Source organism: Octodon degus, unplaced genomic scaffold (assembly GCF_000260255.1).
Source record: "Octodon degus isolate 3935 unplaced genomic scaffold, OctDeg1.0 scaffold00046, whole genome shotgun sequence".
NCBI lineage: Eukaryota > Metazoa > Chordata > Mammalia > Rodentia > Octodontidae > Octodon > Octodon degus.
This window is the reverse complement of record NW_004524622.1, coordinates 1,529,492-1,552,376: the sequence shown is the minus strand read 5'-3', so window position 1 is coordinate 1,552,376 and position 22,885 is coordinate 1,529,492. Positions and strand designations below refer to the sequence as shown.

General features: G+C 46.6%; 1 pseudogene; it reads left to right on the top strand.

The window, feature by feature from the left end:
* The first annotated feature begins 19,602 nt into the window (after window positions 1-19,602).
* Window positions 19,603-21,627, top strand: LOC101577025 (annotated as a pseudogene).
* Window positions 21,628-22,885: the final 1,258 nt, after the last annotated feature.

Sequence of the window (22,885 nt, the reverse complement as noted above, 5' to 3'; positions counted from 1 at the left end):
ATTTCACAGATCTGCGTGGGCGGCTGAAGTGCTGGCTCTGCCGCAGCGAAGAAAGCCTACCTCGAGAACAGCCTCACTAATTGACGTACGGCGGAGACATTCAAGAAACTTATCTCTTAGTGCTTGCTTTTCAAAAATTTTTATTTTATAAATTTTAATTCAAAGATATATATATATATATATATATATATATATAATTTTGGGGGGAGGGCAGAGAAACTCTAGTTTCTTTTCCTTCCACCCCTGTATCGCTCCTGTCCCAAGCTGCTCCCCAAGATTTCCATCTAGGAAACTAAAAGGTAAGCCATACCAAGTATTAAATTGTAATTTTGGCTTCAAAGTCAATGTCAGTGGCTACCAGCGGCTGGCAGAAATGAGAGGCTCCGACGCCTGGGAGGAATCAGTGTTTCCATTTCTACTTCCGTTTCAGACCTCCCCAGATACGGAGTTTTTGGCTTGAGGCCGGTGTCAGAAAGGTGTGAAGCAGGTGTTGCTGATCAATCCACGAGGCCTGTGGGTTAAGCCCAAATCTAGATAGCCAACTGGTAACAGTACCTTGCTGGTACTTTTTGGGGTGGGAGTAGAGGCTATATTGTTGGATTCTTCGAGACATCAGGTTAAATGACTGACTGCATCAACACCCAGATAGAAGTCAGTTCTGATGCTAAATAAATAATAGGCCAAGTTAAAACAAAACAAAACAAACAAACAAAAAAAAAACACCTCAAATCGCTGAATCTGTGGGTGGTGGTGGGTGCGTAGATGCTGTTTTAGAACTTTAAATGTGGGTTCCTTGGCATTAGCTTTGTTTAAAATAGAGTGGTAGTTCCTTCACGCCCTCTGAAAAGTTAGTAGCCCACCTCAAATGAGGTAGTAGCCAGCAGCACTTTCGTTACTAATTATATTGTCCTTGTGTAAGGAATACGGGGTGCAGCCACAGAGCAGTCAGTGAGGTAGGGCGCCTCCCCCAGTAGCCTCCTGGTGACCGAGACAGATAAGGAGGTGTTAGCACTGGTGTCGGGATGTGAGATAGAGGGGGCAAGGGCAGCTTGGTCCTCACCCCACCACTCCACTCATCTGCTCTTGCCGATGCCCAGCTGTGGTCATCGCACTCCGCCCCCGTCCTTTCATTTACTGTGTGATCTGCTTCTTTGTCGAAGGCTATTACATCCGAGTCTGAGCTATGAGAAGGGGGACGCAGGCTTCTCCCCATTTCCAGAAGGAGAGAACCCCGTCTCACCGCTTCCTGGAGTAGTGTGAATGCCAAAGTAGGTCAGGCCCTTGCAGTGAGCTGGTCATCGCTGGGGAACCCCAGTGCAATTCGGGCTCCCTGGAGCTGTAGAAGCAATGGACATGTCAGAGCAGGCTGGCTGTCAGACCGCGCAGGAACACTGTGGTGGGGCGCAGCCTGAGGCTGCGGGGAGGAGTTGACTCTCCCTCTTTTGGCTTCGACCCTCTCTGTGACCTCGGCTGAGGTCGGGACTCAACAAGGAGAGACTCTCCCCAGAATAATGGAAGCTGTACGGCGTCAGCCTGCCGAGGAGGAGGAGTATTTGAAACACTTGCTCATTACACTAAAGAAAAAAAAAAAATAGTGAGACCCAGAGGAAGGAAGGAAAATGGGGGCTGTGCGTGCAGAGGAAGTGACACGTTTTCTTGAAATCGGATCTTTTTAGGGTTGTTTTGGGCACCGTTTCAAGGGGAAGTGCCGGTTATTAAGACAAACAATCACTAATCTAATCTCTATCAGGAGACTCATGTAAATTCAAGCACACTTTTTTTCCCCTGACTCTTCTGGATTTTGGATTTTCAACTGAGTGCTGCAATAGGAATGTAAATCAATGGAAGAAAAACAACTCAAGGAAGAACTAGTTTTGATCCTGTTCCATGTGTTGAAGGTGGAGAAAAAAGTATCAGTGATCAGGAGCAGCCTCTTTCTTCAGACTGCCACAGCCCCCTTCCTAGTTACTAGTTAATCTTCTTGGACAAGCCCTCCTTCGAAGGCTTTCCCAGGCTCCCATTTTGGTTCTGCTGCTCTCCTGTACGCTGAGCACCTCACACTAGACTGGCCTGGTCTGGCTGCTTACCTGTTTTGGGTACTAATTTGCAACCCCTTGGTCATATTAAATGCTCAATACAAGGTCCGGGTTGACTAGAGATGAGAAATAGAAAAATAAGGACCATCTCAGTATGGATTTCACCATTGTACAGAATAAACTGCCATACATGTAGTGGCGGATGGCAGCACGTATTCACCACCTCACGGTTCCTGTGCATCAGGAGCATGGCACAGCTTGGCCCAGGCTTCTGCCCAGGGTCTGAGCAAGCTGCGCTCAGGTGTCAGACTGTGCTGCAGTCCCAGCTGGCAGCCCTGAAGGGTGGCCCACTCCAAAGTGCATACAAGTTGCTGGAAGAATTGATTTCCTTTTGGTTTGAGGATGGAAGGGTCCCACTCTTGTGCCGGTTGGAGGGACACCAGCCGTGGGTCCTACGTGCCAGCAGCATCCCCAACATGGACATTTGCACGGCAGGAGATGCAAATGGATGGCAGGAGAGCCTCTCCTACTCCAGTCAGCGCATATTGAGTTTGATTATCATAATCAAGGGAGAGACAATGCATTTCCTGCACCTTAACTCCACTTGTTAAAAGCAATTTTTAGGTCTTGGCCACACTCAAGGGCACTAGGTTGTACAAAGTCATATATGATTAGGAGGGCTCGCATATGGATGTGTTGCCGTTAACTTTTGTACATGATCAAAAGTATTTTCACCCTACTAAGTCCTTTTGCTTCTTTTCTTACTGGAGGATAACCTAATATTTTTTGTCTGTGCTCCATAATCTAAAACAATTTTTGTAATCTTGTAGTTGCTTGTTTAGAAAATAATTATAGCCGTCTGATACTTTCAATTTATATGTCACGTAGAGGTCCTATGTCAGTTATTAAGCCAAATCTACCCATCTCTACTCTCTTGGCCATGCTGGAACTATGAATACTGTCTTTACTAACTGACTTCCTATTAGGTATTTACAGCAAGCAGGAGAGAGGACAGGGCCTTGCTGTTTCCTTTTCGGACAAAAGGCAAATTTCTTGTCGTTAGCATCCCAGCAGTGGCCCTTCACCTCAATGGCTGTTCCAGGTCAGTTTCTGCCAGCTCCACCAGATCAAGTCTCACTGCAGTCCATCAGAGAACAGCACTAGCTGGGCAGGACCCTGGCCTGGTCTGCGTTCCAGCTGGGTGCTGGGCTAGGTCCAGTCTTGTTTCTCTGTTCTCTGTAGAGGTGGCAGACGCTTCCTGTGGCTGCTTACTTGGGGTTAGCTCGCTCTTCTCATTTCACTTTTTTAGCCCCCAACACACATTACATCAAATACCTACACTATGTCCTCTCTGTTAAAATACCTAGCATGATTTGTTTGCCTGACTGGAGCCTGATCACGCAGTACCATCATCCTTCATGTTTGCGGGAGATCTATGTCTCTATCAAATTATGTGATGCTCAAATTCCTTATGTAGAGTGGAATAGTATTTGCATATAATTCATGTAATTCTCCATATGCTTGATCTCTCAATTACTTACAGGGTCTAATACAATATAGATGTTGTATAAACAGCTGATAGCTTGTATTAATTAGAGAGTAGGAAAGAAAACAAATTTTTAGAAATAGTTTTGATTGGTGATTCACTGATTTCACAAGTTCAGAGGCCCTGGGTGTGGAGGGCTGATAAAACTGTCACTGTTGTCTAAGGTGTCAAGAATTTATGGGGTCTTGTACTCATAGGTACAAATAAAATAAATTGGACCCGCATGTATGAACATTGTATTGTCTTGCTAGGGCAAGAACCTGAAAGAGTAAATAAAATCTGAAAGGTATGATAGATACTGTGAAAAGGAAAGAATCTTTTCAAAGGGAAGGAATAACTGAGATGAAGAAAGGGAAAAAATAAAGAAAGAAAGAAGAAAAAATATGGGATAGCTTGGATAGTTGTGCTGTGATTTCTGCTTGTCTAGTGAAAGGAGCAGTTAATGCTTAATTTTTTTTCCTTCTTTTATATTTCTTGTAACTTTTTAAAACCAATTTTTCATGCTTATATCTGGTAATCTAAACAACTAGTTTGCAGACCACATTATGCAATATAACAACCATTGTGGAATTCCTGTTATTTTGTTTAGTGAAATTCTGTACCATTTCTAAATTTTTCTTTACTGTTTTTATTCTCTTAAAAAAAAGAATTTATGGGGCCTCACTGACTAGGAATGGAATTTTATACATCAAAGGAACTGACATTTGGCAAATAGGTGAAATCTATCTTGTGGTTTCCAAGTTGTAGGACACTGGGTCCATGGTTCACTTTGACAACTTATTGAAGGCTTCCTGGCTATGTAGTAATAAATATAAATAAGCACAAAGTTTATCCCACCAATTACAGTGAATAATGGATAAAGAGACTCCAGATCCTGAAAAACTCTCACTTAAAAGTCAGTAAAGCATTTTATGAAAATTGTCAGATATTCCCAGCTATCCCCATTTCATAGGTGAAGAAAAAGAGTAATCTCTTTCTTTCTTTTTCCAGTAGCCTCCTTACAGTAAAGCAATATAGTCATAGTGTCTACTTTCTTGTGCCCCAGATATACCCATTTCATAGGTGAAGAAAAAGAGTAATCTCTTTCTTTCTTTTTCCAGTAGCCTCCTTACAGTAAAGCAATATAGTCATAGTGTCTACTTTCTTGTGCCCCAGATATACCCATTTCATAGGTGAAGAAAGAGGAAATTTTATCCCCTCCCCTCCCCTTCCCTCCTCTCTGTTATCTCTTCCTTCCCTCCCTTCCCCCTTTTCCCTTCCCCTCCCCCTTCCCTCCCCTCCTCTTCTCGCCCTTAGTCTCCCTTCCCTTCCCTTCCCCTTCTTCCTCCCCTCCCCTCCCCTCTCCTTCCCCCTCTCCATCCCCTCCCACCCCCTCCCTTCCCCTCCCCTCCCCTCCCCTTCCCTCCCACTCCCTGTCCCTTCCTCCCATCTCTTTTGGTACTAGACACTTTAGAGTCAGGCAATATAGTTATACATGTCTATTCATCTATGCTTTGAACTGATTTCACTTCCTGTACTTCTAACTATTTAATGCCGTCTATATCCAAGTTCAGAGTCTCTTTGGGTCACCAGAAGATAATTCTACCTCTCTTTCTCCCTTCAGTTGGACTCTTTGATTTTTCTCCGGAATACTTCTCCTATCTGCCTCTTACACTTGTTTTCTACATTCTGTGGGCTGCTTTAGACCCTCAGTGTACCTTGCCCAGGCTGTCAGATTAACCTTCTCTCTAACACTACCCATGTGCTGCACCATACCAAACAAATGTATCTAAAATATGACTCAGACAGTATTACTGTTGTGCTCACAAACCTGCCAGTGGCTCCCTATTGCTGAAGACTAACCTCAAAGCCCTTGACTGGAGGGTGAAACTTTATTCAAAATTCTATCTTGGCCTCTGCGGTCTTACCTCCCACTTCTCCCTTGGTGGATTTCCATGTCACCAAACCTGTCAATGGCCTCTCAAAACTGGCCACACTGTCTCCCCACTGAAATGAATGTGCTTCCCAGCTGCAGACCCTCCCCAGACAGCTCCCTCTTCCCTCCCAGCAATCCATCCCTCTTCTGAAACCACTGTGGTTCTTCAAGAACCACAAGTTCTACTTCTTCCATTCAGCCTTGCTGGACTCTCCTACACAGAACAGCCTTCTTTCCGCTTCCTGTAAGAACTGTGTCAGGGAAGTGGAGTTGAGGAGAAGAGCTGCCATAGCAGCGCGGCTCAGCTGTGGTGATGGCCCAGTCTGCCCTGCCACTGTGCCCTGCTCACTACCTGTGTCCTTTCACTTAATCCTCACGCAGATCCTATGAGATAGGCACTTTCTGTTTTAAAGGTGAGGAAACTGAGTGGCCTGTGTGAATTGCTCAAGATTGCAGCTCACCTTCTATATCGTATCAACTGTTCGTGTACTTTCTCCTCTCCTGATGTAGAACAGGAAGCATTTCTTCTTCAACTCTGATCCCCTTTTGAGCTTATGGAATACTGTGTATAATACATCACCAATCTGCTGGACAGTTTTATAATTCATAGCTTTTGCCACCAATTTTTTTTTTTTTTTTTACCATGCTCTTCGTTGTTGGATTTTATTTGATTTTTTGATTATATGTAGAAAATATACCTGTATTTTATGTAATGCAAGTCAAAGTGGAAGGCTTTCTCAAAGTTTAGAATAAATTAATTCCTATTTTCTTAATTTTTTAGTTTGAGAGATGATCTTTAATTGGACAGTGGCTCTTAAAGTTTTGCTTTAAGGATGTAAATGGACACAAACAAATCCAGGACTACTTTCACTATCTGAAGGACTGTACAGGACTTTTATGCTGTAAAGACACCCTGTGCATGTCCACTAGTAGCCTCTTGTTGACTTAGTTTAAGTTTTTGTTTACTGGCATATTTTTTTTTTCTTTTTTTTTGTGGAACCAGGGATTGAACTCAGGCCCTTGCGCTTGCCAGGGAAGCGCTTATTCCACTGAACCATCTCCCTGGCCCCCTAACTGGCATATTTTTAAGCAGGGCTCTGGCTGAGGCATCGTGAGGGAGGTATGCTTATTGAGGATATTGAATGCAGCTGGAGTTGGAGTAGGAGTTATTCAAAAGCTACTCCGAAACGTTGAAGAAAAAGCTAGGAGTATAGATTCATGATAGAATCTTAGGGTCAGGAGGAACTAGATTCTCTTGGAAATAATAAGTCTGACCTCCTAGGACATGGCCGTACAGATACCACTCAGAATTCACATGCAAGAGGAAACATACCTGGTAAGTAATTCAGCTGTCTTTGGCTCAGACCTCAGACCTCTGAATTATAGGATGATTTTCAAAGAACTGAGGGCTCCCATGTAGCCCTCTTCTGGGTGGCCATTTTGAATTCCTGTGAGGCATCCAGGGAACAGGGATGGAAGCATCTGGAATGTGGGGAGGTGGGAGGAAGCTCCAGAAAGAGGCTCCAGCTACTGCATTGCTTGGCAGATGAGGGCAGAGGGCTCGAGGGAAAGACCATTCAACATTTCTTTTTCTTCCCTGGGTACCTTTTCAGAAGACATGCCTGTGGCCCTGAGAAGGAATGGTCATTCTAATGAGATAATCTCTTCTGTTATATAAAATATCAGACTTTCGCAAATGGCCTGTACGTAGTGAGGCTGGCCTTGGAGGATTCCTAGACACAGGTGCATCTTGGTTCATAAACTTAACTTGTTCCATAATTTTGAAACAATGGCCACATTTGCATTTGTGTGGGAGAGATGGCCATGGTCTTGTTTGTCACCCTATGCAGAGTTTATAAACAAAAACAAAATTTTGCAAAGCCCTTGTTTGCATACTGCAAATAAAAACATTTTTGAGTTGGGGTATAACTCTAGGGCCATGGAGTATTGCTGCCATTTGACCCATTGCTCTGGTGTCATAGCTGTTTCGGGGTCATAGATGAACAGAGCTGGAGTTATAGGGCAGCACTGTGCTCGGCGCCCTGGGCTGAGTGGACACAGAAAATCGCTAGCCTGCTGCCGCGTCCCCACAGCCATTCAGCTGTGACCCTGGGATGCTAACCCGCTGAGCCACCTTGGGGAAAGAAGGAACATGGGAAAGCAGACCCTGTGCCCTTCTGGTGTTGGTCCCACTTGCAGCACAAGCTCAGCAGCCATATACACAAAGAACTTGGAAAGCTGGCGCAACTGTATGACTTACCACCCATGACAGAGTCACTTCGGAGACGGAAAAGGGTCACAGAGTGATTGCATTTGAGCAAAAGGCAAAAGCTAGGACTGTCCCCAGCAACTTTAGAGCTCCCTACTGAAGGGCACCTGGGTCTTAGTCCACTCAGCAAGCATTCCTTAAGCGCTTTTGTGACAGGCATCATCACCTTCTATGATTGGGTACAGTAGGTCGGCAAGTAATAACAAGACAGTGTTCGGTACAATAATGCAAACAGGGACCAAGGGAAAGGAGGACAGGAGCTGGGAGAGGAGCAGGAAGGTGTCAGAGTGAGTGTGGGACAAAGGCCCAACGCTTATGGGTGGAGGAGGGGAATCTTAGGACAGGACGGCAAGGTTGCAGTCGCAGATGCAAAGAAAGGCAGCCCATCTGAGAAACCAAGTGGAGTGATGTTGTTGGACAGCAGTGTACAAAACTGTGAAGGAGGCTGGCCAGGAATGAAAGGCCCATTGAATGCAGGGCCTGAATGCCCTGGGATGTGCCAACTGTCTTGAGCTTCGTGGTACCTGGTTAGAACAGTGTCAGCGAACCCTGGCCACCAGGACAGATTCAGTCTGACACCTTTGACTTATGAATCAAGTTTTACTGAAGTAGTTCAAGCTTACTCCTTACATATCATCTAAGGAGGTTTTCATGCTAGAACAACAAAAATGGAGTAGTTTTAACAGAAGCGACACTGCGAGCAAAGCCTGAAACATCTGCTCTTTCCTTACAAAGAAAGTTTGGCAACACCTGGCTAAGGTTCACGTTAGAAGCACTAGAAGACTGTAAGTGATGTTGTATCCATTTCTCCCAGTTAGAAAGATTTCCTTAAGTAGGATAGAAGAGACTGGCGAGGGAAGAGGAATAGGAAGCGGCTATGATCAAATGTTGATTCGTGCGACAAGTCTTTATTGATGACCTCTTTGATGCCAGGCACTGCACCAGGCTGGAGGCTGGGAAAGCAGACAGGAAGAAGTGACGCATTGTGCTTGACGACCACAGGCCAGACAAAGAAAGGGAGGTCCTGGGCCAAGGCAAGACATATGAAGACGTATGGAGGGACTGGGCCGGAGAGTGGTCCAGAGGGATGGAGCTGGAGGGCTGCGGACAGAGCTCAGTGGCACAGTGCCTGCCTGGCGAATGCAAGGTTCTGAGTTCAATTCCTGGTACCAATAAATAAATAAATAAATAGGAAATGAAGCTGGAGATCCCAGAGCTCCAAATTTGGGATGAAGAGGTGGGTGGTGTCCTCTTCTGGGACGGAGATACTAGAGAAACAGGTTGACTTCCACTTAGCATCTCTTTGGTCTCTTTAAATTCACTACATCTGCTTCGTTAGGTGAAGTTCTGAAGGACTTACTACTGGCAGATGCAGTGTTTTCAAAAGTGGATTTAGATTTTCCTGAACTACCTGAACAGAATGTGAGACAACTTCAGTCACTGGCACGTAAAAGAACAGCTAGGCCCTGATCAAATCTGCGGGGAAGGGTCTTGTCAGGGAAGGCCTGTCTTACATGTCCTGTCCCGAGCGAGCTGGCAGTCAGAGGGCTTAGTTTCTTCATGCTGCTCACTCAGTAGATGCCCGATAAGCATGCACTGGATGACAGCCTGAGGTAAATAACCTCCAGTACTGGTGAAAAGCGGTGGTGCAGTCAAGGGCTTTAATGGAAGATTGTTCAGGAAAAGGGGCTGTGTACTGAGGGCAAGTGGCAGAGGCAGTGCTGATGGCAGGCGACTAAAGGTCCCAGCCATGTCTGAGCAGTCTCAGAAGGCTTCCTGGAGGAGGACGCACTGTGGCTGTGACCTGGAGGCGGCACACATTCCTCGAGGACTGGAGGCAGAAGACTCAGGAGGTGGTGACTGCTCCAGGGCCAGGCCCCTCCAGCAGCACCAGGCAGATGGTTAGGGAATGACCTACGAGAGCACAGGGGCCAAGGTGGGGCCTTCAGCCACAAGGATGCCCAGCGCAGTTATTTACCAGGGTGGAAAACCAAAGCAAACCTAAACCCTAAGTGTTTACCCATAGTTAGCTAGTCAGTTATACTATAGAAGGATAAGAAGGCCTACATATTCCCCCACATAAGAAGAGACTTTTATAAGGAAGCATATACATGATGTATTGTTTTGTAAACCAAAGTTATAAAGCTGTAACTTTAACATTGTGTACCTTGATTTTACTGAAGAAGCACAGGGTGGACCAGTATGAAGTGTCTGGGAGCGTAACATGTTAGCAGTTCTTTCTGGGTAATGGGATACATAGGATTTTTCAGGTTCTTCTTTTTCATTTATCCACACTTTTACAATAATTATACAAAAAAAAAACAAAAAACACCCCTTTTTTCCCCTCTTTTTTTAAGAAACACACTGGGTTGGCAGTTGGATATGGAGACAATTTCCTGGGCTCTGCTGGAACCCAAAGAACTTGGGTTGGTCCCACCCGCCTTAACCCTGGCACCCTGGGCACGTTTCTGCGGCCAGCTCACCTGTCTACAAAGTGCATCATGGTGGCTGTGAGGACGAAATGACACAGGCCTGGGAAGAGTTTAGCGAACAGTCTGTCCGGCTCATTAGCAACAGCTCAACAATGTTAGCTAGTAATACAGAAAAGAAAGATAAACAATGCTCATATATGCTTAACTTGAAAGAGATTCTTTAGGCTGCCTTGACCTTGTATTAGGGACTATGTCAGGAGAGGAGGCTCACAGGGACAGCAGTCCCCACATTGTCTGTGGGGACATCGAGGAGGGGTGGGGGCAGCATCAGGCATGGGTGGGTAGGTCAAAGGTTTCCATGGAAATAGTTGAGCCCGGTAGCTCCCTCCATGGCCATGCCAGCTCGAGTCCTGTTTTCCTCTCGCCTTCCTCCTGCCATCTCTTTACTATTTCCTGTCCTGAACTGTAAACTCCTCCAGGGCCAGACACCAAAGTCCTCCTGCTGGGCCTGGCTAGTGCTGTCCCTCTGACCAAGATGTCCCATGGGCTGTGAGGTTCAGGCAGAGAGGCAGCGCTGGTCACAGAGAGGAAAGGCCTGTGGACGAGATACATAGGGGAAAATGAAAGCTCATGGTGAAGGATGAAAACAGCACATGCTTTGGGGTCAAACATCGGAGTTGGAATCTGAGTCCTATTTTTTAATGCTGTTTTAATTATGTTTTCAGCCAATTCATGGCCCTCCCCACAAGCTTCTGTTGCTGCAGGTACAGATGGCGCCAATGTTGTCCTCCTTGCTCGCTGGGCTAATGGAAGGAGAAAGGTGTGGCAACACAGTGCTGGCATTCGATGCGGGTACTTATCTTTCTCTCAAATTTCTTTTTTTCCCTCTAGGCTTTGAAAGCCTGGTGGGTGGAGGGTGCGGGGCTTGAAAGAATGAGGGGGCAGCAGGCCAGCGCATGTGGAGGATGTTGAAGAGCTTGAGAAGGGTGTGTTTTCTGTAGGATGACATCAAGACAGTCTGTTAGAAACACTCACCTGGACACTGAATGCTGACCCTCGTGAACTTCTGTGGCAGAGTCCCAGCTCATCCCTTCTCTTCGCTATGGCAGTGTTAGGGGGAGGGGACAGCTCAGGAAGGAGTTTAGAGGGAAGAAGGAAAGGCTCTAAGTTCAAGGGTGTGAAGGAAGTAGGTACAAAGTTTGGTACAGAACACAGAAGGAAGGAACTTGGTTGAAGATCAAAGTCACCAGAGCTAAATTAAGCAAGTCAAGAAACTAGATCTTCCTTATTTTGTCACAAGGAAAAAGTCTCGGGTTCCCTCAATATAATCCATCTTCCAGGTCCAATAAAACTGTTTCTGTCCAAATTCTCTGCCCATTATTTTGGAATGACCTGGTACATCCCTTACCTGTGTGCTAACACTGTTCTCTAGAAACTTCTGACAGGATCATAGTCACCTGCAAAGTACAGAACAAATTTTATTACTCCTTTTTTTTATGAACTTTTTTCCCCTAGTACTGGAAAGTGATTCCTAGAATAAAAAATGGCAATGTGGAGCCATTTTGACAGGCGAAAATTCAGTAACCCGTGTGTTGAAATATGGGTTTGCACTGGAGCAGTCCTTGCAGGGACACTGGGAAACTGCATGTGACTCACTCCAGACTCTGCCATTGCAGCCTGCGAAGAATTTAGCCATCACCAGCCCTCTCCATAGGCTGGGCTGGGCCTTGGAGGGACCAGAGATACCCTCAGGTAAAAAAACAAGAGCAATGCAGACATCTCTGTGGGAAGCTGGCCAAAGGGGAACTTGGGTAGCAGGGCAGCCACACCTCTGAGACAATGGCCTTTCCCTGTTGTCTTGCCATCTCCTTTATGTTTTGCTACTTGAAGAGAGAGGCCCATGGAAAGCATGTGGCACAGTGCCTTACACCTACACAAATGATTGTCTGTCTGTAAAGAAAGAGGAAAAGAAGAAATCTTAGACTCCGTGGTTGGAGTTTCTTGGGTGAAGTCCAAGGCTGGGCCGTTTGCACCAGCAGCTGGGGCCAGAACAGCACACTCTAAGTCTGGGCATCTTCATCACAGGTACCAGCGAGGAGGTCAGGGAATATGAGAGACTGCAAGCTCAGAGGAAAACAGGTCAGGGTTTAGGAAGAAGTGGGAGATGACTTAATGAAGACGCCTTAACTCAGGGCCACAGCTGCCCTCCAGCAGAGCTGGGTGAACGATCCTGAGCACTGGTGATCCAGCTTTGTTAAGGCAGCATGAAGGTCACAGGATCACACAGCATTTGGACTTTTCAAACATGAAAGGTGTCTTTTGCAATTGAAGGATGGATAGAGTCAACCTGCCATGGATGGCTCCTATTTAAGCAAAACAAAACAAAATACTCCCCCTGGTGAGAATTGCTACAGGAATCTCTACTGGCACATCACTGTTAAAATTGGGTGATCACTAAATTCCCATGTCAACACTCAAACTGCTAATTTGACCCCATTATTTAGAGATAGGACCTTAGTGGTTACTTAAAGTTCAATAAACTCATGAAAAAAGACACCTTATCCAACTGGATTAATTTCCTTCTAAGAAAAGGATGAGACCAGAACTCTTCCCCTCTTTCTCCATCTTGTGAGGGCCCAGAGAGAGGCAGGTGGCTGCAGGGCCTGAAGAGCTCACACCAAAACCTAAATTGGTCAGCACCACAGTCTTGACCTTCTCAGGCTACAGAATTGTGAGAAAATAAATTTCTCCTACTAAAGCCCCCTCAACCTCTGTTAAGGCAGCCTAAGCTAGGACATTCTAGCTCCATCCCAGGGGTTCATGCTGAGGTCCTAGAAAATCAGCCTCACAGTAGAAGGGAGCTTTCTCATCTAAAGGTCTCACTGTGATTGCCATTCCACCCTAAGGGAGAATTTGGCCAAGAACTCTGAGAGAACTGTGACCCCTAGGAGTTAGGCGGTTGCCTGGCTCATGGCAGAAGGTCAGTAGGAGTTGGGTGTGAACAGTCTTGGAGCTCTCCTCCAGATGCCCATAGTCTCAGGAAAGACTGTGTGGAGCTGCCCAACTACACCCAACCCAAACTCCTGACCCACACAAACCAAGAGAGGTAATAAATAATCACTGTTATTTTAAGACACTAAGTTTTGAGGCAACTTCTTGTGTAGCCATAGTAACTTGCACAGTATTTGATAAATGAAATACATGCAACCTCATCTCTTTTACTTTACGCTCTTTTGGAAATCTTGGAAAGAAACCTTTACATTCTGGATTCCACCTTCTAGTAGGTGATTATAGCCCAAGTGAATGTTTTTCTAACAGTCAGATCTTCACAGTGCTGACCCTTTGAAGAGGACAAGCGTTGCTTAGTCCTAGGCTGGGCACTGTGATTATTTGTTCAAATTTATTTCTTCATCCATTCAGGAGCAGTTTGGTCACTCTCCTTAAGCCCCAGAAGGAGACGCTGAATGATCTAAGCCACTAGGAAATCCCAAGTCTTTGCCACAGTGATTGGACCACACGGGTCAGGTACAAGCAAGCCAGCATTTGGCTTTCTTTAGAATTAGTTGGGAATGATGTTATCAGTTCCATGCCCAGGACTGTTGCTGAGGAGCCTGAGGTATAGAAGCATTCTTCCTCTGAGGAGTACTGGATTCAGACATGCCTGCCGGAACCACTGCAATCATGTTGCCACCATGAAGGAATCTAGTGTAAAGATGGAGCCAGTACGTGAACAGCTGGATTGAGAGAATCAGAGAGAATTTAGTCTAGAGCCTTGATCAAATTGTGCCTGAAATCCAAGATACGCCTGTACTTTTAGATATGGGAGTCAATTTCCTTCATTGTTTAAACCACTTTGGTAAGGATATCATATTAGTCATACCAAGTATGTGCTAATTAATTAGGGCACTAAGAGCTCAGACACTAGAGTAATATGCTCTCTGTATAAACTTTCCAGCACTTTCTTTGGCCTTATGTTGTCTATGAAAGCTTCAGTTTTTCCAGGAAAACAATTGCCACTTTCTTGGCTACATTTTGGTTATAAACAAGTGCATAAAATTAGTATGCTCATTCCGTAGAAATTAATTTAGTGATCTCAAAATGCCACCAATTAGGTGGCTCAGAATAACATGACTTTATTATCCAGAAGAAGTGCGGGATTGGGGTGACCTCAGAGCCCTGCTCCCTCTGAAGGTGCTGAAAGGACCTGCTCTAGGCTTTTCTGCAGCTCCGGTAGCCACGCCTGTCCATGCCAGGTAGCTGGCTGCCTTCATCCCTGTCTCTCTGTCTTCTCTCGGTATGCACTTGTCTCTTCATCTAGACTAGACTGCCCCCTTCTCATGGGACACCAGTCCTGGTGGGCTGGGGCCTATCCTAACACTCCCATTTTAATTAGGTCACCTTTGTCAGGTGTCTATTTCCAAGTAGGACCATGTTCTAAGGTTCTGGGTGTTGGAACTCCCACATCCTTTTTGGTTGGACATGATTTAGCCTCTACTAGAGCAGTAGAGGACTTGACTTAGAAGGGCATCCACAGAGATGACAAGACACCAACTGTAGGCAAGTTGGAGTCTTCTAAGAATAAGGAGGATCTGTTTTGATTCAGAAAGGAATGAAAAGCACAGGTTCCCAGTGAAAGTTACTTTCTCTGCTAATATACAGCAAACACAAAGGACACTGAACCACATTTGTGAAACCTGCAACCCGTGCCTCTGCCTTTCCTCCCCTAGATATTCCCAGTACAGTCTCTGTTTTGTCAAGGGCTTTGGAAAAGGGGAGAATACAAACAAGGCATTGACTTATGTAACTCTCATTGCATCAAAATGAATGAAGTTTACGAAGCCTTCTGTACAGCATGTCCATTGTTTGAATTGGGATACTTGAAGTGTCAGAAATATTTGCTTATTGAAAACAACTCAGGAAGGCCCTGTTCACCCAACCAGGCCAGGGCCACAAGACATGCCACGCTCTTCAGATCAGCGTCTCAGGGCACTGTACAGCAAGGGCTTCTGCCCAGGTAAGTTAATGTTGCCCTGGGTGGGGGCACTGGATTAGAAATCAGAAGACCATTTGTTTTTCTCTAGTGTGGAATTTATAATTTATTCACCACATGACTTTGAATAAATCCTTTAACTTCTCTGCACTTCAGATTTCGATAGACATTGCTAACATGGTCTCATCTATCTCGAAGGGACCCAGGAGTTCATAAAGGAGAATTCAGGGGAAAACACTTTAGAAATCATAAATGCTGCTCAACTGTGTATTGCTAATAGGAAAAATTGATCTACTCAAAGAATGATATCCAACTGAAGAACATAAATTCTTACTATTTTCCACTTGCTCTCCAAGATCAGCTCTTTCCCTTGTCCTGCTCTGTGCCTGGGGAAGTGGAGGACTAGAAGTTGTATTAGTTTGTGGATTCTGGTTGGATTTGGCAAGTGAGCAGGGCTTATGGAAGCTGGGAAGAGAGGAGGAGAAAAAGTTGGAATATTCTTCTTGTTCTTTTCTTGACCAAAAAAGGTCCAGGTAGTAGCCGTGTTTAGGTGAGGGCACTGCTCTGGAGGGACAGCCTTTCCTACCGCTTTAGCTCTCCCTGGGATTCAACTAACATTGTTCTTTCTCCTTCCCTTTGGGTTGAGGAGGATTTCACCCTCGTATCTGTCTCTGAAAATGATCTCTGCAGTATGGCTATGGCTTCCCAACGCTTCAAATATGCCATCTGGTCCTTGAGGAATCCTGACTGACCTAGCTTCATGAGCACGTTGTAGTCAATGAAGAACTCTTTTTGAATGAATTGTCTCTTTGAGGAGCACAATCTTCCTATTCTCTTGTCTTTAGCCATTGGAAATGTCACAAAGTGATTCTTCTGTTGTAGAAACGAGCACCATCAGATCTTGAAGAACTATAGGTGCTTGGAGGTTTTTACTTTTTCCTACGAGAAAGTAGGGTGCTTTCTTTTGGTTTCCACAGAGCCTCGGTCTCGCTTGTTCCTTTTCTGATACCTCCCGCTCCTCCTTACGTTAGGGTATTTGCAGAGCTCACTCTGTCCACTCTGCCCTCGAAGGAGGGTGACCCTTGTCACTGAGATCTTGTCTCTGAGCACACCTCCTGACATGGTCTTGTGCTCCTCGCTGACTGTCAGTAGGGCCCACAGAGGCTCTTCCTTTTCCCACTCTGCAGACCCAGCTTGCACATTCCTGCTCCTGCTGCCCAGACTGGGAGCTTGGCTCACTCCCAACCTCTCTAGCTGCTTCTGTGCATGGGTAGCCCCCAAGAACTTTCATTTCTTTCCTCCACTGTCTTTCTCGATATTTCTTGCGTTCTCTTTGGGCCTCTCATCATCTCAGATTAGACTTTTTCACTTCCGGAATTTCTGTAAAAGAAATTTTGGTTTGCCTTCCCTGCTTTAGATTCTCCCCTGTCCACTGAAGCCCATGGAGTTTTGTCATTTTAGTTGTCTCAGCACTGGCTTTCACTGTACCCCTCCTCAATGTAAACATCTTTGGCAACTGCTGCCCATGAGGTAAAATCTGCAAATCCTACACAATCTGCTCTTTGGCCTATTAACTGCATTTCAAGACCACTCTGCCATCCTTGTCCCATTCTGATCAGCCAGGGAGTCAGGAGCTATTCTGCATTTATAGGGCCAAAATGCCCTCTCTCCTGCCTTTTCTGTGATAACTACCCATTTTTGAAAACTGAACCCAACTTCTACCTGCTCCTTGAAGCCCTCTGTGGCCACCACAAGCAAGTGATGCTTCTCTCTTTTCAAGCCCTCTCAGAAGAACATGGTTCTGCAGTTTGCTGAGCTGAACTTCAGCTTCTCGTAGTGCTGCTTCTAATGGTCACTTGAGGCTTATAAGTTCCCTGCCTGGTCTGTAGGCCTCTGAAACATGGCTTGGCCACATGTGTCTTGCATAGTAACTGAGCTGTATGGTAGGCTTTGTGTCCAAGGAGGAGCAACATTGAGAGAAGACACAAATGAAAGAGCCTGCTGCCCACTGGCTCTGCTCTGGTGTGCTTTACTCACACAGCCTTCTTTTATCTGGACGATATGCATTAGTATCATCGTGATCTGTATTTGATAAGTCAGGAAATAAAAGCACAGAGCAGTTAAACTAATCGCCTAAGATAATACATCTAGTGAGAGGCTGAGTTTGAACCTGAGTCTGAAAATGGTTATCTCGGTTACTTTTCTCTTGTTGCTGGGACAAAATACCTAATGCTCAGCATTATGGAAGAAAGGTTTATTTAGCTCACAGTTTGTGGAGGTTTCAGTTCATAATCAGCTGGCTCCAAGGCGGTGTGGCACGTGGTGGAGGGCAGCAGTTCATGGCCACAGAAGACAGCAAAAGCAGCAAGAGCAAAAGGGAGGAGCAGCAACAGCAAGCCTCCCTCCCTTCCTCACATTGCATCCTGGTTATCTGCAGGTATAGCACTCACACCCATAATCCCAGCAGCACTCACACCCATAATCCCAGTACTGGATCATGAATTAATCACAGACTCTAGAAGCCTGCCCCAGTGGCTACATGAGGCTTTCGGGGGATAACTAGACGCAAACCATAACGATGGTAATGTCTAGCCTGTCAACCAAACACCACTGCTGTGGATGTCTCCTGCAGGTGACCATAGAGGGCAATGTATTCTCATGTAAATGCAGAGGTGGCACCTGGTTCCATTTCCTTCTGCCTGGTGGGGGCAGGGACCCTCTCTTGAAAGCTCCATCATGATCCCCAGGGTATGGGTTTGTATACAGTTATTACTCATTAAAAGTTGAGTAATTGATTTTTCAACGGTAACCCCTCTCTGTGCCTAAATTTCAAGAGTCTTATGGAGGGGCCTAGCCAGCATTGCACCACAGGTTTAAATAGGAATTGTCTTTCGACCCCGCTCATATCATAACTTTTCAGTTTGTGTCATCATTGGTCTCTGAAGCGCTGCCCTTGGAGTGGAATCATACTGTGTCAATTTAGCTAAGCTGGAGCCATCTCTCAGAATGCTTTCTTTGGGATGGCTTTAGAGGAGAGGTGGCACCCAGAGAGACCTGTGTGATCTCTACACTGGCGGAAAGGCCCGGGCAGGGCCCTCAGCTCCTGCTGCTTTATGGGCTCATCTTGGTGCTCAGAGCAGCCCCGGGTCTGCAGTCCCTCCAGCCCCACCCAGTCTCCACCTTCAGCTTCCCTAAGTCAGAAGCTCACTGTGTGCCTCATTTCACGGAGAAAGGGGCCACCCCTGCAGGTCCCCACCTTGTTGAAGTTGGGAGCCCTGAGAGACAGTGTGGCTTGCACTCTGTCCCTGTTGGCTGCTGCTTTTCCTGTGCTTTTGCTGTTCCTACTTCAGGCTCAGCACTCCTTCCTGATTTTTTTTTCTTTTTTTAAAATTTATTTGTGTGTGTGTGTGAGTGTGTGTGTGTGTGTGTGTGTGTGTGTGTGGCCAGCTCATCCCACCAGGGGGCGGGGCTGGCTGGCATGTGGTGCTGGTGGATTGAACTGCGGTCCCTGTGCTTTGCCAAGCTTGTTCTAAGTAGGTGCTTTAGACCACTGAGCCATCTCACAAGCCCCACTCCTTCCTGATTTATAGAGCTGCCACCTGCAGTGACTATCAACTGTGTTTGCCCTGGGTGCAGAGCGGTGATATCCAATCTGGTACTCAGGTCCTGCCAATGGCTCCCACAGCTGGGCATCCCCTTGTTCAGTGTTGAGCAGAGAGGCTCCGCTTCTTTAATTGAATCCTTTCCCATGCGTCTCTCTTCCCTGTGTTTGCAGGATGTAGTGTCCTTGGTTCCGTGGTTCTCCCCACCAAATTTGTTCATGGTGACTGGACAAAGTCCCTGCTAAAGCGGGAAGACACTTAGGCTCAAACCTCTTGCACCTTCCCTTGCACTCCCAGGAAGGCTGGCTTCGAGGGAAACCAGCTTCAGATACCTGTTACTCAAATTGCTCCTTGCCCAAGCAGACTTGAGCTGAACTCAGTTCTAAAGTCACTGCTTTGGGAAGTTGTGGAGCTACCCTGACACTCTCAGCGAAGCCTGCAAATGTCGTGATTCTCCAGGCACTTGTGCTCGGAGCTGGGTTTGTGGTGAACCACATGGCCATTAGGACACATGTTGTGTCCATAGTGTGGTCCCAGAAACTCTGAAGGCTGATGTTCAAAGCTGTACACCTTCCCACAGGTATAATAAACCCTGGAATGTCACCTTAGATAGTCATTCCTTTGGATAACCGTTCTGGATATTTGTTATGAAAATGACAATATATCTCTGAGAAAGGAATCTTTTATGCAATGTGGTTTCTGGATTTAGGTAGCTGTGAATTCAAAACCTATCTCTGCCATTTAAAATAGCAATAAAATAATTATTGGATTTCTTCACATTGCAACCTGTTTGTCCACTAAAATGGGTGACGATGATATCCAATCTGGTACCCAAGACAAGACATGAGGAAGCTGCTGGCCCGATGTTTGGAGCATGGGTGACCCGGGCGAATGTCATTTGCTCCGGGTTTCCTCTGCTTGAACTGTGTGAGGAGTAGAATTCTTAGGAAGGTGCTCTGTGCAGTTACCATGGCGTTCACCTAACAGTTGGGTTCTTGTGGGTCGGTGAGTGGGTGAGCATCTGCGGTAAAGGCCAGCATGTGTTTCTCTAGGGTCAGGAGGGAAGAAGGGGGGTAGGGGAGGAAGGAGGGAGGGGAGAGTGAGCTCAAAGCTACTTTTAGAAGGGAGCAAAGGTCATCAGAAGAGGAGATAATTAACTTTGGAAAACCCAGCTTTTGTCCCCTCACCTTTGTCATCCTCTGTTGTCACCTCCTTATATAAGTTGTTTTCTTTTTTTCAAATGACTCTAACAGGCTGACTCAGTTCTTGTTTTTAATTAAACTCAGGCACGTCCTAACCTGGGATAATCCTGGGATGGTTCGCCACTCTAACAGTCCTCTTGCAGCGGCCCTGCTTCCTATGGCTTTTTTACAAAGTGCGTTTCAGGGCTCTGTGTCCAGGTGGCTCAGCTGCTGTGTGTGATACTGAGCTTGTGGCAGTGGCAAGTCTGAGCAACGTGAAACCATGACCTGAAGGGGGCTTCAGCTGGAGTGCAGTCAGGAGCTGGGATAAGTCATCTTTCAAACAGCCATGAAGAAGATGCTACACTATTTGTATAAATCATTGAGTTACACACACACTTCCAGAGCACATTTCTCCAATATAGTGATCCTATGGCAAGTTTTTTTGCCACTCCAATGAAATGCTGTAGCTATTGCTGACAAATTGCTTCTTCTCTCATGATATTGCTAACAGTGGTACTGCATGCTGTCTCCTACTCGTGAGAGCACTTCTGGTTTACACTGCATGGTGACCTTTCCCTTTCTGCAGGAGCAAAGGGAAGTCAATAAGCTACCGGTGGTAGCCATTAAACTATGTTCTCGGTGGCCCTTCCCGGAAGATACATTACAGCCTGGCCTACCTCGAGCGACCCCGGTGGTGGTGCTGGTGGGGGCAGCTGCGGCATGGGCTAGGTGGAGGAGGATAGAGCGGGAGGTAGAAAGGGCAGTGAGGAGTTTGGCAACACACTCAAGGGGAGCCGGGTGGGGGTGGGGGGCAGTCCACCGGGCAGGAAATCATAGCCAGGGTGGACCACTTGGAGAGTGCTGTGGAGCAGCAGTGGGGGTGCAGCCACTTCCCTTCCCCGGCATGGACAGGTTGGGGCTGCTGTCTGTGAATTCTTTTTGAAAGCTGCCCATGGCAAAGGAGGTATGTGTTGGTCAGTGAGAAGGTAGTTGTATGCCAACATTGGCTTCAGGGGCTGTGCAAGAAAGGGGACTGGTGTGAGTTCTTGCATGAGTGTGACATGACCAAGTGCTACTTCTACTCTAGGTTTAGGGAATGCAGCAACAAGGAGTGCCCCTTCCTGCACATTGACCCGGAATCCAAGACCAAGGATTGATTGCCTTGGTACGTCTTCGGCTTCTGCAAGCATGGCCCTCTCTGTAGGCACTGGCACATGCGGAGAGTCATCTGTGTGAATTACCTCGTTGGTTTCTGCCCAGAGGGCCCCTGGTATAAATTCATGCACCCCCTCATCTACACTGCCCATGGGAACCATTGAACAGCACCCCCCTGCTGCAGCAGACACAGCCTCTGACAACGCAAAGTAACAATCCAGCATTACAAAGGTCATCCTCCTTAATCCATTTAATAAGTCAGAACTCTTCTCCCACTCAGCAGGAGCCCCACAAGTCATCGGGGTTATACAGAGCCAAAACAGCAGCGCAAGCAACTGAGGACCCAGGCCACTGAAGCAGGTCACTTGTTACAAGTGTAGTGAAAAAGGACACTACACCAACAGATGCACCAAAGGGCACTTGGCCTTTCTCAGTGGACAGTGACAGCAGCTGGAACCAGCTCAGAGCAGCCAGTGGGGCCATTGTTGGGAGTGTGCACTTAACTATGTTGGTTCGACTCTGACTAGGGCCAGCAGGAACACTTGCTGGGGCACACTGTTCTGAGGGGCCACATCTGTTAGTTTCCTGTTATTTTGCTGTTTTTTTTTTTTAAACAAAGGGACCTGTGCTTCAGTTGGGTCTCCCCAGTTGACGCCATGTTTGCCAAGGCATCAGTGCCTCTTTTGTGAGACTTTCTGCACACCCACCCTCGGGGAGGGAGGAGCTGGGGAGGGCTTGTGCTCTGAGAAGCTGTGTGTGGAAGATGGCCTTTCCCCTCAGGGCCTCACACAATACCAGTTTTGGTGCCAGGACTGATGGATCATTCAGAGCTGTGGCCAGGTCATGCCCGCTTCCTCCAAGTCCTGCTGAATCCTGAAGCTGTGCCTATCACAGTAATGGAGCCAAGGGGGCCTTTCCTGCAAGCCTGGAGCACTCCCAGCCTCAGTCTGGCCCTGGGCCCAGGCGGCCGCAGCTGAGAGGGGTGCAGGTCCTCCAGTTTGAGGTTCTCTTTTCTCCTGGGCATACTTTCTCACGGGGTATCTGTGACAGTATTTAAGGTACACCTTCAGCTGGAGCTGCAGACCACTCTTTCAACAGCTGCCCCTCTCCATCTGCGCCTGCCTCCTGCTGATCAAGCATCTACTCTGTCACTCAGACTGTGGCACACAGAGAAGACTGCCCTGTCCTCGAGCCTGGAAAGCATGAAACCATCACCTGCACCCTCCTGGGCAAGTGGGCCTGTCCAAGTTCAATTATAAGAACAATTTTTAAGGAGTTGACTTAAGTTTGTTTTTAAGTTGAAAAAAAAGCCCAGAAGATACATTATAAAAAGCTTCTCCCAGGAATTTACAAACATGTTACTCAGTGCACTATAAGAGGCAACAAATCTTCATTTTCCCTGTTATGCAAGAAGTAAACCCCGTTCTGTCCTCCTGGGAAGGATAGAGGCTTAGCAGCAGGAATCTGGGACCACCCGAGGGAAGGACGCAGGTTGAATTTCAGCCGAGATCCAACTGTGTGAGAAGTACTCCGATCTGGCTTTGAGTCGAAATTCAGAGGCAGCTGCATAGTTTGGATGTCTGCCTCTTAGTATCCTGAAACCACCTTGTCTTTATGGCTTGAAAGCATCCCCCAAAGGCAAGAGCGTCACATTTGTCTAAATTATGAAATGGGCCTTAGTGTAATTCTTTTGATAAATCTAGGGAGCAGATATTATCACCATCCCCACTGTGAAAGTGGGACACCAAGGCTCCGA